This window comes from Acomys minous (assembly GCF_964271855.1).
Source record: "Acomys minous genome assembly, chromosome: 3".
In the NCBI taxonomy this organism is placed as follows: Eukaryota; Metazoa; Chordata; class Mammalia; order Rodentia; family Muridae; genus Acomys; species Acomys minous.
The window spans coordinates 146,072,853-146,087,898 of record NC_140485.1 but is presented as its reverse complement, the minus strand read 5'-3'; the positions used below and the strand labels follow the sequence as shown (position 1 = coordinate 146,087,898).

Sequence of the window (15,046 nt, the reverse complement as noted above, 5' to 3'; positions counted from 1 at the left end):
CCCTCTGTCCTCCTCATGCCTCCCTCTGTCCTCCTCATCCCTCCCTCTGTCCTCCTCATCCCTCGCTCTGTCCTCCTCATCCCTCCCTCTGTCCTCCTCATCCCTCCCTCTGTCCTCCTCATCCCTCTCTCTGTCCTCCTCCCTCCCTCTGTCCTCCTCATCCCTCCCTCTGTCCTCCTCATCCCTCCCTCTGTCCTCCTCATCCCTCCCTCTGTCCTCCTCATCCCTCCCTCTGTCCTCCTCATCCCTCCCTCTGTCCTCCTCATCCCTCCCTCTGTCCTCCTCATCCCTCCCTCTGTCCTCCTCATCCCTCCCTCTGTCCTTCTCATCCCTCCCTCTGTCCTCCTCATCCCTCCCTCTGTCCTCCTTATCCCTCTCTCTGTCCTCCTCCCTCCCTCTGTCCTCCTCATCCCTCCCTCTGTCCTCCTCATCCCTCCCTCTCTCCTTCTCATCCCTCCCTCTCTCCTTCTCATCCCTCCCTCTGTCCTCCTCATCCCTCCCTCTGTCCTCCTCATCCCTCTCTCTGTCCTCCTCATCCCTCCCTCTGTCCTCCTCATCCCTCTCTCTGTCCTCCTCCCTCCCTCTCTCCTCCTCATCCCTCCCTCTCTCCTTCTCATCCCTCCCTCTCTCCTCCTCATCCCTCCCTCTGTCCTCCTCATCCCTCCCTCTGTCCTCCTCATCCCTCCCTCTGTCCTGCTCATCCCTCCCTCTCTTCTCCTCATCCCTCCCTCTGTCCTCCTCATCCCTCCCTCTGTCCTCCTCATTCCTCCCTCTCTCCTCCTCATCCCTCCCTCTGTCCTCCTCATCCCTCCCTCTGTCCTCCTCATCCCTCCCTCTGTCCTCCTCATCCCTCCCTCTCTCCTTCCTCATCCCTTCCTCTGTCCTCCTCATCCCTCCCTCTCTCCTTCTCATCCCTCCCTGTGTCCTTCTCATCCCTCCCTGTGTCCTTCTCATCCCTCCCTGTGTCCTCTTCATCCCTCCCTCTGTCCTCCTCATCCCTCCCTCTGTCCTCCTCATCCCTCCCTCTGTCCTCATCCCTCCTTCTGTCCTCCTCATCCCTCCCTCTGTCCTCCTCATCCCTCCATCTGTCCTCCTCATCCCTCTCTCTGTCCTCCTCCCTCCCTCTGTCCTCCTCATCCCTCCCTCTGTCCTCCTCATCCCTCCCTCGCTTCTCCTCCTCCCTCCCTTTGTCCTCCTCATCCCTCCCTCTGTCCTCCTCATCCCTCCCTCTCTCCTCCTCATCCCTCCCTCTCTCCTCCTCATCCCTCCCTCTGTCCTCCTCATCCCTCCCTCTGTCCTCCTCATCCCTCCCTCTGTCCTCCTCATCCCTCCACTCTCCTCCTCATCCCTCCCTCTGTCCTCCTCTTCCCTCCCTCTGTCCTCCTCATCCCTCCCTCTCTCCTCCTCATCCCTCCCTCTGTCCTCCTCATCCCTCCCTCTGTCCTGCTCATCCCTCCCTCTGTCCTCCTCATCCCTCCCTCTGTCCTCCTCATCCCTCCCTCTCTCCTCCTCATCCCTCCCTCTGTCCTCCTCATCCCTCCCTCTGTCCTCCTCATCCCTCCCTCTGTCCTCCTCATCCCTCCCTCTGTCCTCCTCATCCCTCCCTCTGTCCTCCTCATCCCTCCCTCTGTCCTCCTCATCCCTCCCTCTGTCCTCCTCATCCCTCCCTCTGTCCTCCTCATCCCTCCCTCTGTCCTCCTCATCCCTCCCTCTGTCCTCCTCATCCCTCCCTCTGTCCTCCTCATCCCTCCCTCTGTCCTCCTCATCCCTCCCTCTGTCCTCCTCATCCCTCCCTCTGTCCTCCTCATCCCACCCTCTGTCCTCCTCATCCCTCCCTCTGTCCTCCTCATCCCTCCCTCTCTGTCCTCCTCATCCCTCCCTCTGTCCTCCTCATCCCTCCCTCTGTCCTCCTCATCCCTCCCTCTCTGTCCTCCTCATCCCTCCCTCTGTCCTCCTCATCCCTCCCTCTGTCCTCCTCATCCCTCCCTCTGCCCTCATCCCTCCCTCTGTCCTCCTCATCCCTCCCTCTGTCCTCCTCATCCCTCCCTCTGTCCTCCTCATCCCTCCCTCTGTCCTCCTCATCCCTCCCTCTGTCCTCCTCATCCCTCCCTCTGTCCTCCTCATCCCTCCCTCTGTCCTCCTCATCCCTCCCTCTCTCCTCCTCATCCCTCCCTCTGTCCTCCTCATCCCTCCCTCTCTGTCCTCCTCATCCCTCCCTCTGTCCTCCTCATCCCTCCCTCTCTGTCCTCCTCATCCCTCCCTCTGTCCTCCTCATCCCTCCCTCTGTCCTCCTCATCCCTCCCTCTGTCCTCTTCATCCCTCCCTCTGTCCTCCTCATCCCTCCCTCTGTCCTCCTCATCCCTCCCTCTGTCCTCTTCATCCCTCCCTCTGTCCTCCTCATCCCTCCCTCTGTCCTCCTCATCCCTCCCTCTGTCCTCCTCATCCCTCCCTCTGTCCTCCTCATCCCTCCCTCTGTCCTCTCATCCCTCCCTCTGTCCTCCTCATCCCTCCCTCTGTCCTCTTCCCTCCCTCTCTCCTCCTCATCCCTCCCTCTCTCCTCCTCATCCCTCCCTCTGTCCTCCTCATCCCTCCCTCTGTCCTCCTCATCCCTCCCTCTGTCCTCCTCATCCCTCCCTCTGTCCTCTTCATCCCTCCCTCTGTCCTCCTCATCCCTCCCTCTCTCCTCTCATCCCTCCCTCTCTCCTCCTCATCCCTCCCTCTGTCCTCCTCATCCCTCCCTCTCTCCTCCTCATCCCTCCCTCTGTCCTCCTCATCCCTCTCTCTGTCCTCCTCATCCCTCCCTCTCTGTCCTCCTCATCCCTCCCTCTGTCCTCCTCATCCCTCCCTCTCTGTCCTCCTCATCCCTCCCTCTGTCCTCCTCATCCCTCCCTCTGTCCTCCTCATCCCTCCCTCTGTCCTCTTCATCCCTCCCTCTGTCCTCCTCATCCCTCCCTCTGTCCTCCTCATCCCTCCCTCTGTCCTCTTCATCCCTCCCTCTGTCCTCCTCATCCCTCCCTCTGTCCTCCTCATCCCTCCCTCTGTCCTCCTCATCCCTCCCTCTGTCCTCCTCATCCCTCCCTCTGTCCTCTTCATCCCTCCCTCTGTCCTCCTCATCCCTCCCTCTGTCCTCTTCCCTCCCTCTCTCCTCCTCATCCCTCCCTCTCTCCTCCTCATCCCTCCCTCTGTCCTCCTCATCCCTCCCTCTGTCCTCTTCATCCCTCCCTCTGTCCTCCTCATCCCTCCCTCTCTCCTCCTCATCCCTCCCTCTCTCCTCCTCATCCCTCCCTCTGTCCTCCTCATCCCTCCCTCTCTCCTCCTCATCCCTCCCTCTGTCCTCCTCATCCCTCCCTCTGTCCTCTTCATCCCTCCCTCTGTCCTCCTCATCCCTTCCTCTCTCCTCCTCATCCCTCCCTCTGTCCTCCTCATCCCTCCCTCTGTCCTCCTCCCTCCCTCTGTCCTCCTCATCCCTCCCTCTGTCCTCCTCATCCCTCCCTCTCTCCTCCTCATCCCTCCCTCTGTCCTCCTCATCCCTCCCTTCTGTCCTCCTCATCCCTCCCTCTGTCCTCCTCATCCCCCCTCTGTCCTCCTCCCTCCCTCTGTCCTCTTCATCCCTCCCTCTGTCCTCCTCATCCCTTCCTCTCTCCTCCTCATCCCTCCCTCTGTCCTCCTCATCCCTCCCTCTCTCCTCCTCATCCCTCCCTCTGTCCTCCTCATCCCTCCCTCTCTCCTCATCCCTCCCTCTGTCCTCCTCATCCCTCCCTCTGTCCTGCTCATCCCTCCCTCTGTCCTCCTCATCCCTCCCTCTGTCCTCCTCATCCCTCCCTCTGTCCTCTTCATCCCTCCCTCTGTCCTCCTCATCCCTTCCTCTCTCCTCCTCATCCCTCCCTCTGTCCTCCTCATCCCTCCCTCTGTCCTCCTCATCCCTCCCTTCTGTCCTCCTCATCCCTCCCTCTGTCCTCATCCCTCCCTCTGTCCTCCTCATCCCTCCCTCTGTCCTCATCCCTCCCTCTGTCCTCCTCATCCCTTCCTCTCTCCTCCTCATCCCTCTCTCTGTCCTCCTCATCCCTCCCTCTCTCCTCCTCATCCCTCCCTCTGTCCTCCTCATCCCTCCCTCTGTCCTCCTCATCCCTCCCTCTGTCCTCCTCATCCCTTCCTCTCTCCTCCTCATCCCTCCCTCTGTCCTCCTCATCCCTCCCTCTGTCCTCCTCATCCCTCCCTCTGTCCTCTTCATCCCTCCCTCTGTCCTCCTCATCCCTTCCTCTCTCCTCCTCATCCCTCCCTCTGTCCTCCTCATCCCTCCCTCTGTCCTCCTCATCCCTCCCTCTGTCCTCCTCATCCCTCCCTCTGTCCTCCTCATCCCTCCCTCTGTCCTCATCCCTCCCTCTGTCCTCCTCATCCCTCCCTCTCTCCTCCTCATCCCTCCCTCTGTCCTCCTCATCCCTCCCTCTGTCCTCATCCCTCCCTCTGTCCTCCTCATCCCTCCCTCTGTCCTCCTCATCCCTTCCTCTCTCCTCCTCATCCCTCCCTCTGTCCTCCTCATCCCTCCCTCTGTCCTCCTCATCCCTCCCTCTGTCCTCATCCCTCCCTCTCTCCTCCTCATCCCTCCCTCTGTCCTCCTCATCCCTCCCTCTGTCCTCCTCATCCCTCCCTCTCTCCTCCTCATCCCTCCCTCTGTCCTCCTCATCCCTCCCTTCTGTCCTCCTCATCCCTCCCTCTGTCCTCCTCATCCCTCCCTCTGTCCTCATCCCTCCCTCTGTCCTCCTCATCCCTTCCTCTCTCCTCCTCATCCCTCCCTCTGTCCTCCTCATCCCTCCCTCTCTCCTCCTCATCCCTCCCTCTGTCCTCCTCATCCCTCCCTCTGTCCTCCTCATCCCTCCCTCTGTCCTCATCCCTCCCTCTGTCCTCCTCATCCCTCCCTCTGTCCTCATCCCTCCCTCTGTCCTCCTCATCCCTCTCTCTGTCCTCATCCCTCCCTCTGTCCTCCTCATCCCTCCCTCTCTCCTCCTCATCCCTCCCTCTGTCCTCCTCATCCCTCCCTCTCTCCTCCTCATCCCTCCCTCTGTCCTCCTCATCCCTCCCTCTCTCCTCCTCATCCCTCCCTCTGTCCTCCTCATCCCTCCCTCTGTCCTCCTCATCCCTCCCTCTGTCCTCATCCCTCCCTCTGTCCTCATCCCTCCCTCTGTCCTCATCCCTCCCTCTGTCCTCCTCATCCCTCCCTCTGTCCTCCTCATCCCTCCCTCTGTCCTCATCCCTCCCTCTGTCCTCATCCCTCCCTCTGTCCTCATCCCTCCCTCTGTCCTCCTCATCCCTCCCTCTGTCCTCCTCATCCCTCCCTCTGTCCTCATCCCTCCCTCTCTCCTCCTCATCCCTCCCTCTGTCCTCATCCCTCCCTCTGTCCTCCTCATCCCTCTCTCTGTCCTCATCCCTCCCTCTGTCCTCCTCATCCCTCCCTCTGTCCTCCTCATCCCTCCCTCTGTCCTCCTCATCCCTCCCTCTGTCCTCCTCATCCCTCCCTCTCTCCTCCTCATCCCTCCCTCTGTCCTCATCCCTCCCTCTGTCCTCCTCATCCCTCTCTCTGTCCTCCTCCCTCCCTCTGTCCTCCTCATCCCTCCCTCTGTCCTCATCCCTCCCTCTGTCCTCCTCATCCCTCTCTCTGTCCTCCTCCCTCCCTCTGTCCTCCTCATCCCTCCCTCTGTCCTCCTCATCCCTCCCTCTGTCCTCATCCCTCCCTCTGTCCTCCTCATCCCTCCCTTTGTCCTCCTCATCCCTCCCTCTGTCCTCATCCCTCCCTCTGTCCTCCTCATCCCTCCCTCTGTCCTCCTCATCCCTCCCTCTGTCCTCCTCATCCCTCCCTCTGTCCTCCTCATCCCTCCCTCTGTCCTCCTCATCCCTCCCTCTGTCCTCCTCATCCCTCCCTCTGTCCTCATCCCTTCCTCTGTCCTCCTCATCCCTCCCTCTGTCCTCCTCATCCCTCCCTCTGTCCTCCTCATCCCTCCCTTCTCCTCCTCATCCCTCCCTCTCTCCTCCTCATCCCTCCCTCTGTCCTCCTCATCCCTCCCTCTGTCCTCCTCATCCCTCCCTCTGTCCTCCTCATCCCTCCCTCTGTCCTCCTCATCCCTCCCTCTGTCCTCCTCATCCCTCCCTCTGTCCTCCTCATCCCTCCCAAGAACGATTTTTTAAAATGCCAGTATAACTTAACTTCACATTTGTGAAAGAAAATCTTGATTACCATTTTTTTGGATAAGAAAACAGTTCTCTTTTGGTTTAATTAATGAGGGTAGCCCGAAGTTGGCTTATGCAATACTCCTGCATCACATCATATGGATTTTTCTTCTTTAATTAAGGGATAGTTGTAGTGGATGTAAACATGTTTTTGTTTTGACCCCAAGTGTGGGATGTGAAACAGATTTGTGTGAGACTGTGTGATGTTTGTCCACTGGAAACAGACTTTTGAGAGGGCACATGATGGTTGTCTGCTAGAAGAGGCCCTGCCTCTTTCTGTGGCATGATCTTTCCCAGCTGGTAAACATCTTAATACAGACTCTGAGAGGAGATAAAATGAGCCCCAAACCAGAGGCCTGTCTTTTGGTTTTTGCATCATTTGGCTGTTCATTGCTCGCCTTGGAGATGCTCCTAGAGAGAAATACTCCAGAGAAAGCTTCGAGGTTCCAGATTCCGGCTGCTGCAGTTGCGGTCCCCTTTGCTGAATTTCTGGTTGGCTGTTCAACATGTCTTCTGGAGTCCTGGTGACCAAGAGTGGAATTGCTCCAAGGAACTGAGTCTAAAAAGGTCTACTGCTCCTGTCCCATTAGCCTCTTTTCTCTCCTGTCTAGGGCAGATGGGTTGGAAGGGAGGTGTAGGCATTAAAGAAGCCCAAGTAAAGTAGGCTTGTAGAAGACCAAAGCCTACAGATAGCATTTAAAGCTCCTTTCTCAAGTGACAGTTTGTCATTCAGCTATGAGGATAGAAAGGTTGACCCCACGGACAGACCTTGTATTTGTCACCATTATACCCAGAGAGCTCTGCCCTGCCTTCTGTTTGATTGCAGCCTTCTCCTTGCTTCCTTCATTTAGAGCAGGGGGCTGACAGAGATGATGCAGGGGGATTGCTTTGTTTTATTAATGAAGGATCTACATGAATCTCTATCATCTATCTATCTCTCTGTTATCTCTCTATCTACCTATCTATCATTTTCTATCTATCTATCTATCATCTATCTATCTATCTATCTATCTATCATCTATCTATCTATCATCTATCATCTATCATCATCTGTCTATTTACCATATTCATGTATTTGGGCTGCTTGATTCATGAATTAATTTTAGATGAAGGTTAGTTTCTACATGTTTGGCTGCATCTTTCTCTTTGAAAGTATATTGTGGGGCTGGAAAGATGGCTCAGCAGTTAAGAGCGCTGTCTGTTCTTCCAGAGGTCCTGAGTTCAATTCCCAGCAACCACATGGTGGCTCACAGCCATCTATGACGTGATCTAATGCCCTCTTCTGGCCTGCAGGTGTACATGCAGGCAGAGCACTGTATACATAATAATAAATAAATAAATCTTTAAAAAAAAGTATATTGTAAGAGTTTTAGACAAATGTACAGTTCTCATATTCTTGAGGGAAGTATATTTCCTAAGAGGTTTCACATTTCACAACCACAGTGAACGTACTGAGATAGCATCATGTTGATTGACATTTTAATTGTGGAATTCATGACATCTATGCTTCGGTGGCCTGTGTTCTCAAATGCAAATTGATTGAACATAAGTAAAGTAGATGATGCCTCAAAATTTTAAAAAAGTTATGTTAAATGCCAGAATTATTGAATCCCACAGGAAAAGAATTTTATTTTATTAAGATTTTTAAGCTGCACAGTGATGACACACACTTTCATCCTAGCACTGGGGAAGCAGAGACAAGCTGATCTTTGTGAGTTCAAGGCCAGCCTTGCCCTTGTCTACAGAGAGAGTTTCAGGACAACAGCCAAGGCTACACAGAGAAACTCTGACTCAAAAAAACGAAGGGAAATAAAAAAGGGATTTTTAGCATGCTTTCTTCTGAAAACACGCATCCACCCCTGATGCCACATGCACACTCATACACAGCAACCCCCCAGACACACACACACAGAGAAATCCACTAAACTATAGGAAATTAAAAAAATACACACTTATTAGCATAAATATTTAAATTTTTATGTTGATATTTTTGAAATTTTATTAAATGTCATTTAACCTCCTTTTTTGAAAAAGAAATGGAAGGTAAACTATTAGATTATTAAAGCTATTTTCTTACTAGGGCCTGTTTTTATATTTACTTTTAATTTTCTTTGGGGTCTTTCTTTCTTGTTTGCTTTCTTTTCAGAATCTCACCATGTAGCTGTGACTTAGGGTCCTTTTGCTTCAGCTCTTCAAATGCTGGTACCATAGTCATACCCATCACACCTAAGTTATTGTTGTTTTGTTTATTTAATGCGTGTGTATGGATATAGGTCTAAGTTTGTGTCTCTGCATGCATGTGAGTGCTCACGGAGGCCAGAATAGGATGGCTTCTTCCTTGGGGCTGGAATTATAGGCACTTGTGAGCTGTTTAACGTGTGTATGTGTGTGTCTGTGTGTGTGTGTTTACCAGTTCCAGAAGTGGTTGTGAGAGCTCTTGGAACTGGAGTTACAGACAGTTGTGAGCCAGAGTGGCATGTATGATACATTTTTCAACACGGAACATTGCAAAAGGATATTACTCAAGAAAAGTCACTTGCTGTGGCACCTAGGGCTTCCCTCTGAGGGAGCAGCTGAAGGGTGGAGGAGCCTCCCTCAGGAGGCTTCATGGGGTGTCTCCTTATGTTCTAATTTATTTACAGAACACATTGAAATCAGAAGATTTGTAGATATGACCCATTTTCTTAAAAATCTCCAGTTTTGAGGAAAATCGTGCCTAGTGCTCCCAGTTGTTCCCAGGGAGCAATTTTTGGAATTAATTTGATTTTGTTGGCTTAAAATGTAAAAAAAAAAAAAAAAAAAGATGGTTTCCATCAAGTGGACACATTAAAAAACACAACCAAAGTCTGGCAACATTGTTTCGCGCCTCATTACTCAAGGTATCCAGGAGGAGTGGTATTTTTTTAAATTATTTTATTTTATTTTTTGTTCTCTAGTACAATGGCAGTTTAATGCTCTCTAGTACGTAGAGAGAAGTAACTGTGTTGGTTGCTAATAGAGTCTTGTAAAAATGATGTTTAAATTACATGATATTGTCTTTTAACAGCTTCAACAATCAGTGGCAGCACTTCCTCTTTGTGTATTAAGATAGCTAATGCAATATAAGATGTGACGTTAGAGCAAAGCTGGCAGTGAGAAGCATAATTCCATTAAGTTAACAATTCCAGTACTTCATTGAAACCATCTAATCATTATTTCAGCATCATGACCACAAAACTTTTGGAAACATAATTTGCAATTATAACAGAGTTCATTCTTTTTATTTCATTTCCTACAGCTTTCTTTTCACAAATACACTCTCTTGTCTAGCTATTAAAAAAAGTCTTTTATTTAGGTAATTTTCTTTTAAAATATTCCAGGTTGCAGTATATCATATAAGTTTTGAGGGATGTTTTTAATGTGAGGTTTCTATTTTAAGCTGTTTATCAAATGGAAATTAAATGATGATACTAAATGCAATAAAGCGTACTTTTAAACAAAACAAAATCAATGTAGATTTAGTTTGATTACGTATACCTGCTAAATAAGTCTTAAAATAAGAGCTTACGATGGTTAATTTTTGATAACTTCTTACATATAGAGACATCTGGGAAGAGGGTACCTCAGTGGGAGAATTGCCCCACAAGACTGCCCCACCAGCATGTCTGTGCGGCCTTTCCCTGATTGCTAATTGATGGAGAGATGAGCTCACTCCAGATGGTACAACACCTGGGAGGAGGGTCTGTGTTGTCCAGGGTATAGCTGAATGAATGTAAGCCCGGGAGCAAGCCAGTGAAGTGTCCTCTGCTCACAGCTTCCTTCCTGCCACTATGGTCCTCCTTGGTTTTCCTTACTGAGGGACTGGGACCTGTAAGCCAAAGAAACCGTTTCCACCCCAGGTCGTTTTTAGTCAGTGTTTTTAATCAAAGCAACAAAAAGAAAACTAGGCCAAGGACTCTAAGAAAGTATATACTTGTAACTGTTTTTCTTTGGTGGCAAAATACCTGTCCAAAATGTATTGTCCATAAAACTGGGGATGGACATTGATTAATTCAGTGTCACATAAAAGAATGTTGTCTGGAATTATTTAGAATTATGGTAAGCTTTCCAGAACATAGAAAAACATTAAATTTGTTTAATCACTTTACAGCCTGATTTCAGCCCCCTCCCTCGCCTCCTCCCAGTCTCACCCTCACACTCCCATCACGCTATTTCCCCCTCTCCTTCTCAGAGAAGAGGACGCCTCCAAGGGGATGCCAACTAACCCTGGTACCTCAAGTCCCAGCAGAACTAAGCACATCCTCTCCCACTGAGGACCGACAAAGCCACCCAGCTAGGGGAAAGGGATCCAGAGGCAGACAACAGAGTCAGAGACAAACTCTACTCCCATTGCTAGGGAACCCACATGGTGACTAAGCTGAGCATCTGATACATATGTGTAGGGGTCTAGGTCCAGCCCATGCATGTTCTTTGGTTGGTGGTTCCGTCCCTGTGAGCCCCCATGGGCCCAGTTTAGTTTACTCTATAGGTCTTCTCGTGGTGTCCTTGACCTCTCTTGCTCCCTCTATTCTTCCTCCCAGTCTTCCATAAAACTTCCCCAGCTCCACCAGGGGTCCCACCTGGGTACAGAAGTGACTACTTCAGGCTCCTTAACCTTGCTGCTAGGAGTCTCAGTCAGGGTCATGCACATAAACTCTGTGGGGTGTTGGATTTTGTCAAAGGCTTTTTCAGTATCTAATGAGATGATCATGTTGGTTTTTTTCTTTCAGTTTGTTTATACAGTAGATTACATTGTTGAATTTTCGTATATTGAACCACCCCTGCATCCCTGGGACGAAGCCTACTTGATCATTGTGGATGATGTTTTTGAATTCAGTTTGTGAGCATTTTATTGAGTATTTTTGCACCAATGTTCATAAGGGAGATTGGTCTGAAATTCTCTTTCTTTGTTGAGTCTTTGTGTGGTTTAGGTATTAGGGTGACTGGCTTTGTAGAATGAGTTTGGTAATGTTCCTCTGTTCCTGTTTTGTGGAATAGTTTGAGGAGTGTTGATATTAGATCTTTGAAAGTCTGGTCCAATTCTGCACTGAAACCGTCTATCCCTGGGTTTTTTTTTTTTTGTTGTTGTTGTTTGGGAGACTTTAGTGACTGCTTCTATTTCCTTAGGGGTTACAGGACAATTTAAATTGTTTATCTCATCTTAATTTATCTACCAAAAAAATCATCCATTTAGTTTAGATTTTCCAGTTTTGTGGAGTACAGGTTTTTGAAGAAAGACCTAATGATTCCTTGGATTTTTTCAGTGTCTGTTGTTATGTTCCCCTTTTCATTTCTAATTTTGTTAATTTGGATACTATCCATTTGCCTTTTGATTAGTTTGGCTAAAGGCTTTTCTATCTTATTGATTTTCTCAAAGAACCAGCTCTTTATTTTCTTTAATTTTTGTATTGCTCTCTTTGTTTATAATTTATTGATTTCAGCCCTGAGATTATTTCCTGTCATCTACTCTTCTTAGGAGCATTTGCTTCTTTTTGTTCTAGAGCTTTCAGGTGTTTTTAAATTGCTAGTATGAGATCTTTCCAGTGTCTGTCTTTCTTCCCTTCCTCCTTTCTCTGCTGACTATGTGGTCAATTTTGCAGAGGGTTCCATGAGGTGCTGAGAAGAAGGTAAATCCTTTGTGTTTAGATGGAATGTTCTGTAGATGTCTGTTAGGTTCATTTGATTTAAAACATTGGTTAGTTTTATTATCTCTCTGTTTAGTTTCTGTCTTGATGACCTGTCCATTGGTGAGAGAGGAGTGTTGAAGTCTTCTATTATTAATGTGTGGGGTTTGAAGTATGATTTAAACTTCTTAGGTTACATCTTTTCATAGTACCCCAGATTTCTTGTATGTTTTGTGTCAGGAAATTTAAAAAAATCAATTACTATTGTATTCTCTCCTCCCATTCTCACCCTCCCTCTTCTACTCCTCTGAAAAGGAGAGTCTCCCTGGCCAACTCACTCCAGCACATCAAGTTGTATCAGAACTAAGCATATCCTCTTTCCCTGAGGCCTGTTGAGGCAGCCCTGCCAGGGGGAAGTGATCAAAAAGCAGACAACAAAGTCCATGTCAGGGACATCCCCTAATCCTCTTACTAGGGGACCCCCATGAAGCCTGGGCTGCCCATCGGCTACATTTGTGTAGGGGCCCTAGGTCCAGGTCGTGCAGACTCCTTGGTTCGTGCCACAGTCTCTACAGGACCCCGCCCCTGGCCCTGGTTAGTTGGCTCTGTTGGTCTTGTGGAACTCCTGTCACCTCAGTATCCTTCTATCCTTCCCATCACCTTCCCACAAGACTCCCTATGCTTTGTCCAATATTTGGCTGTGAGTCTCAGCATCTGTTTTGTTCTGCTGCTGGGTGGAGCCTAAAGGGCAGCTGTACTAGGCTCTGTCTGTGAGCATAGCATATCATTAATAGTGTCAGGGGATGGCCTCAGATTGGTCCAGGCATTGGTTGGACATTCCCTCAATCTCTGCTCTATCTTTATCTCTGAACAGCTTGTAGGCAGATGTTGAAGTTTTTTGGTTGAAGTTTTGTGGGTGGGTTGGTGTTCCTTTCTTTCCACTAATCTGGAAACAACCTAGATGCCCCTCAACTGAAGAATGGATAAAGAAACTGTGGTACATTTACACAATGGAATACCACTCAGTTACTAAAAACAAGGAAATCATGAAATTTGCGGGCAAATGGATGGAACTAGAAATGAGCATCCTGAGTGAGGTAGACCCAGAAAGACACACATGGTACATACTCACTTATCAGAGGGTTTTAGCCAAATAGTACAAGATAAACACACTACAATCCATAGACCCAAAGAAGAAAAGTAACAAGGAGAACAAGGGAGGATGCTGACTCCCACGCAGAATGGGAAATAGGATAGACAGCAGAAGTGGTTGAAGAGAGGGAACAAGGTGGGAGAAAGATGGAGGTGGAGTCCAGACCTGGGGACAGCAGAGGTGGGAGGACAAAGGGCCTACAGTGAGAAGAGATACCATGGATGGGGGCATCTTTGTGACAAGCCAGAGACCTAAGGCAGGCTAAGCTTAGAAGCTTGCGTGGGAGGCGGGGCGGCTGACTCTTGCTGAGACTCCTAGCAGCAGGAGACATGGAGGCTAAAGAGTGAAGAATTTCCAATGCGGGCTGGAAGGAGAGTGTGGGTCTCCATCTGATTCCCAGTCCAGTGTGGCCAGCGGTTTTCCAGGTTGACAGTGCTCCACATATTGTTGGCTGACAAGATACAAATGGGCTCGTTTTAGTGTATTTTACAACTTACATAAAATCTTTTTGGTAATTCAGCAATATTCACAGATACAAGAGATTCTCCTTAGTGCCTTTGAGTCTGGTTTTCTGAGGAGGCATACGTCATCTCCATCCCTACGAGCTTCTCGGCTTGGTTAAAAATTATCAGAATAAGTTTACTTGTGGTTCTGCTCAGAGAAGATGAAATATAATCCATTCAAAATTGCCTCAGTTTCTCTTCTTTGACTCTCAAGAGTGATGGAAATAGCAAATGAGATTTTGAAGATGGTTTCTATTTTTTTGTGTTGAGGAAATAACTTTTGATAGTTTCACTGAAGTCAAGTGATGCCCTTCCCCAAGCCAGAATGCCCAGATGCACTTCCTTTGCAGGAGAGTACCCAAATGGAGAAATTCTGGTGGTTTCAAAAAGCACTTCACAAAATGAGAAAGAGGTGATAAAAAGGACATGCCTTTTCCCTGATGTTAATGAGCATTTTTTCGCTCATTTTATTTTTGATAAAAATAAATACTGAGGTCCTCATACAGAATTTACATTCTTTTCTCCATGGCACCAAAGAATCTAAAAACTACCTTTGAGGAAGGAAGCATATTACTTCCTCTGCCCTTTCCCTGGCTTTCTTTTTAAATCCTTTTGCTGCCAGATTTGAATGGAAAATCATTTCATTGCCAGTTGGCAACTTATGTGACTCTTGGCCAGGAAAGCTATTTAAGCAAATTTGAAAACTTCTTAGATTTTAGATGTGTGTGTGTGTGTGTGTGTGTGTGTGTGTGTGTGTGTGTGTTCAAATGAGTGCATTAGATTCCCTGGATATGTATTTGTGAGCTGTGGGGTATATGGTAGGAATAGAACTCTGGTCTTCTGCAATATCAGTATGTACTGTTAAAATACTAAGCCATCTCTCCAGCACCTGTGTTTGACTTTAAAGCCCAAAGCATTACCTTTATTTGTTTTACATGGCTTTACTCTGTTGCTCATGCTGACCTCAAACTCATGATCTTCTTATCTTATCCTCATTGATGCTAGAATACGAAAAACTCCACCAGAAAACTTCTATAGCTGATAAACACTTTCAGCAAAGTAACAGGATACAAAAAAACAGACTGAGGAAAATTCATGGAAACAATAGTTTTCTTTTTTTCTTTAAAAAATCTATTATAATTTCTTCATATTAATCCTGACAGTTATCCCCTTGTTCTTTTCTTACCCTTCCGACCCTTCCGACCCCCCCTCCCTCTTCTGCCCTGCTTCCCTGGGGTGGGCACCTCTTCCATCATCTGACCACAGCCTACCAGGTTTCATCTCTATGGCCTGCCTGCCCTTCCTCTGTGTGCCCACAGGACCTCCCTGCACAGGGAAGTGATCAAATTTTGGGCACTTGAGTTCATGTCAGAGGCGGTCCCCACTCCTTGCCCCCAACCATGGAGAATGAGATGTCCATCGGTCTTGTCTGAACAGAGGGGCCTAGGTTCTCTGCATGCATCGTCCATAGTTGGTGCATCAGTTTGGGGAGGCCATCCTGCATCCAGATCCACAGGCCTTGATGG

The 15,046-nt window shown here is 49.1% G+C and overlaps 1 pseudogene across 1 annotated transcript in view; it reads right to left on the bottom strand.

The window, feature by feature from the left end:
- LOC311593847 (ERBB receptor feedback inhibitor 1-like) overlaps positions 1-15,046 on the bottom strand; it is a 54,403-nt pseudogene that overhangs the window by 36,148 nt on the left and 3,209 nt on the right. The gene's annotated exons all lie outside the window — the stretch shown is intronic.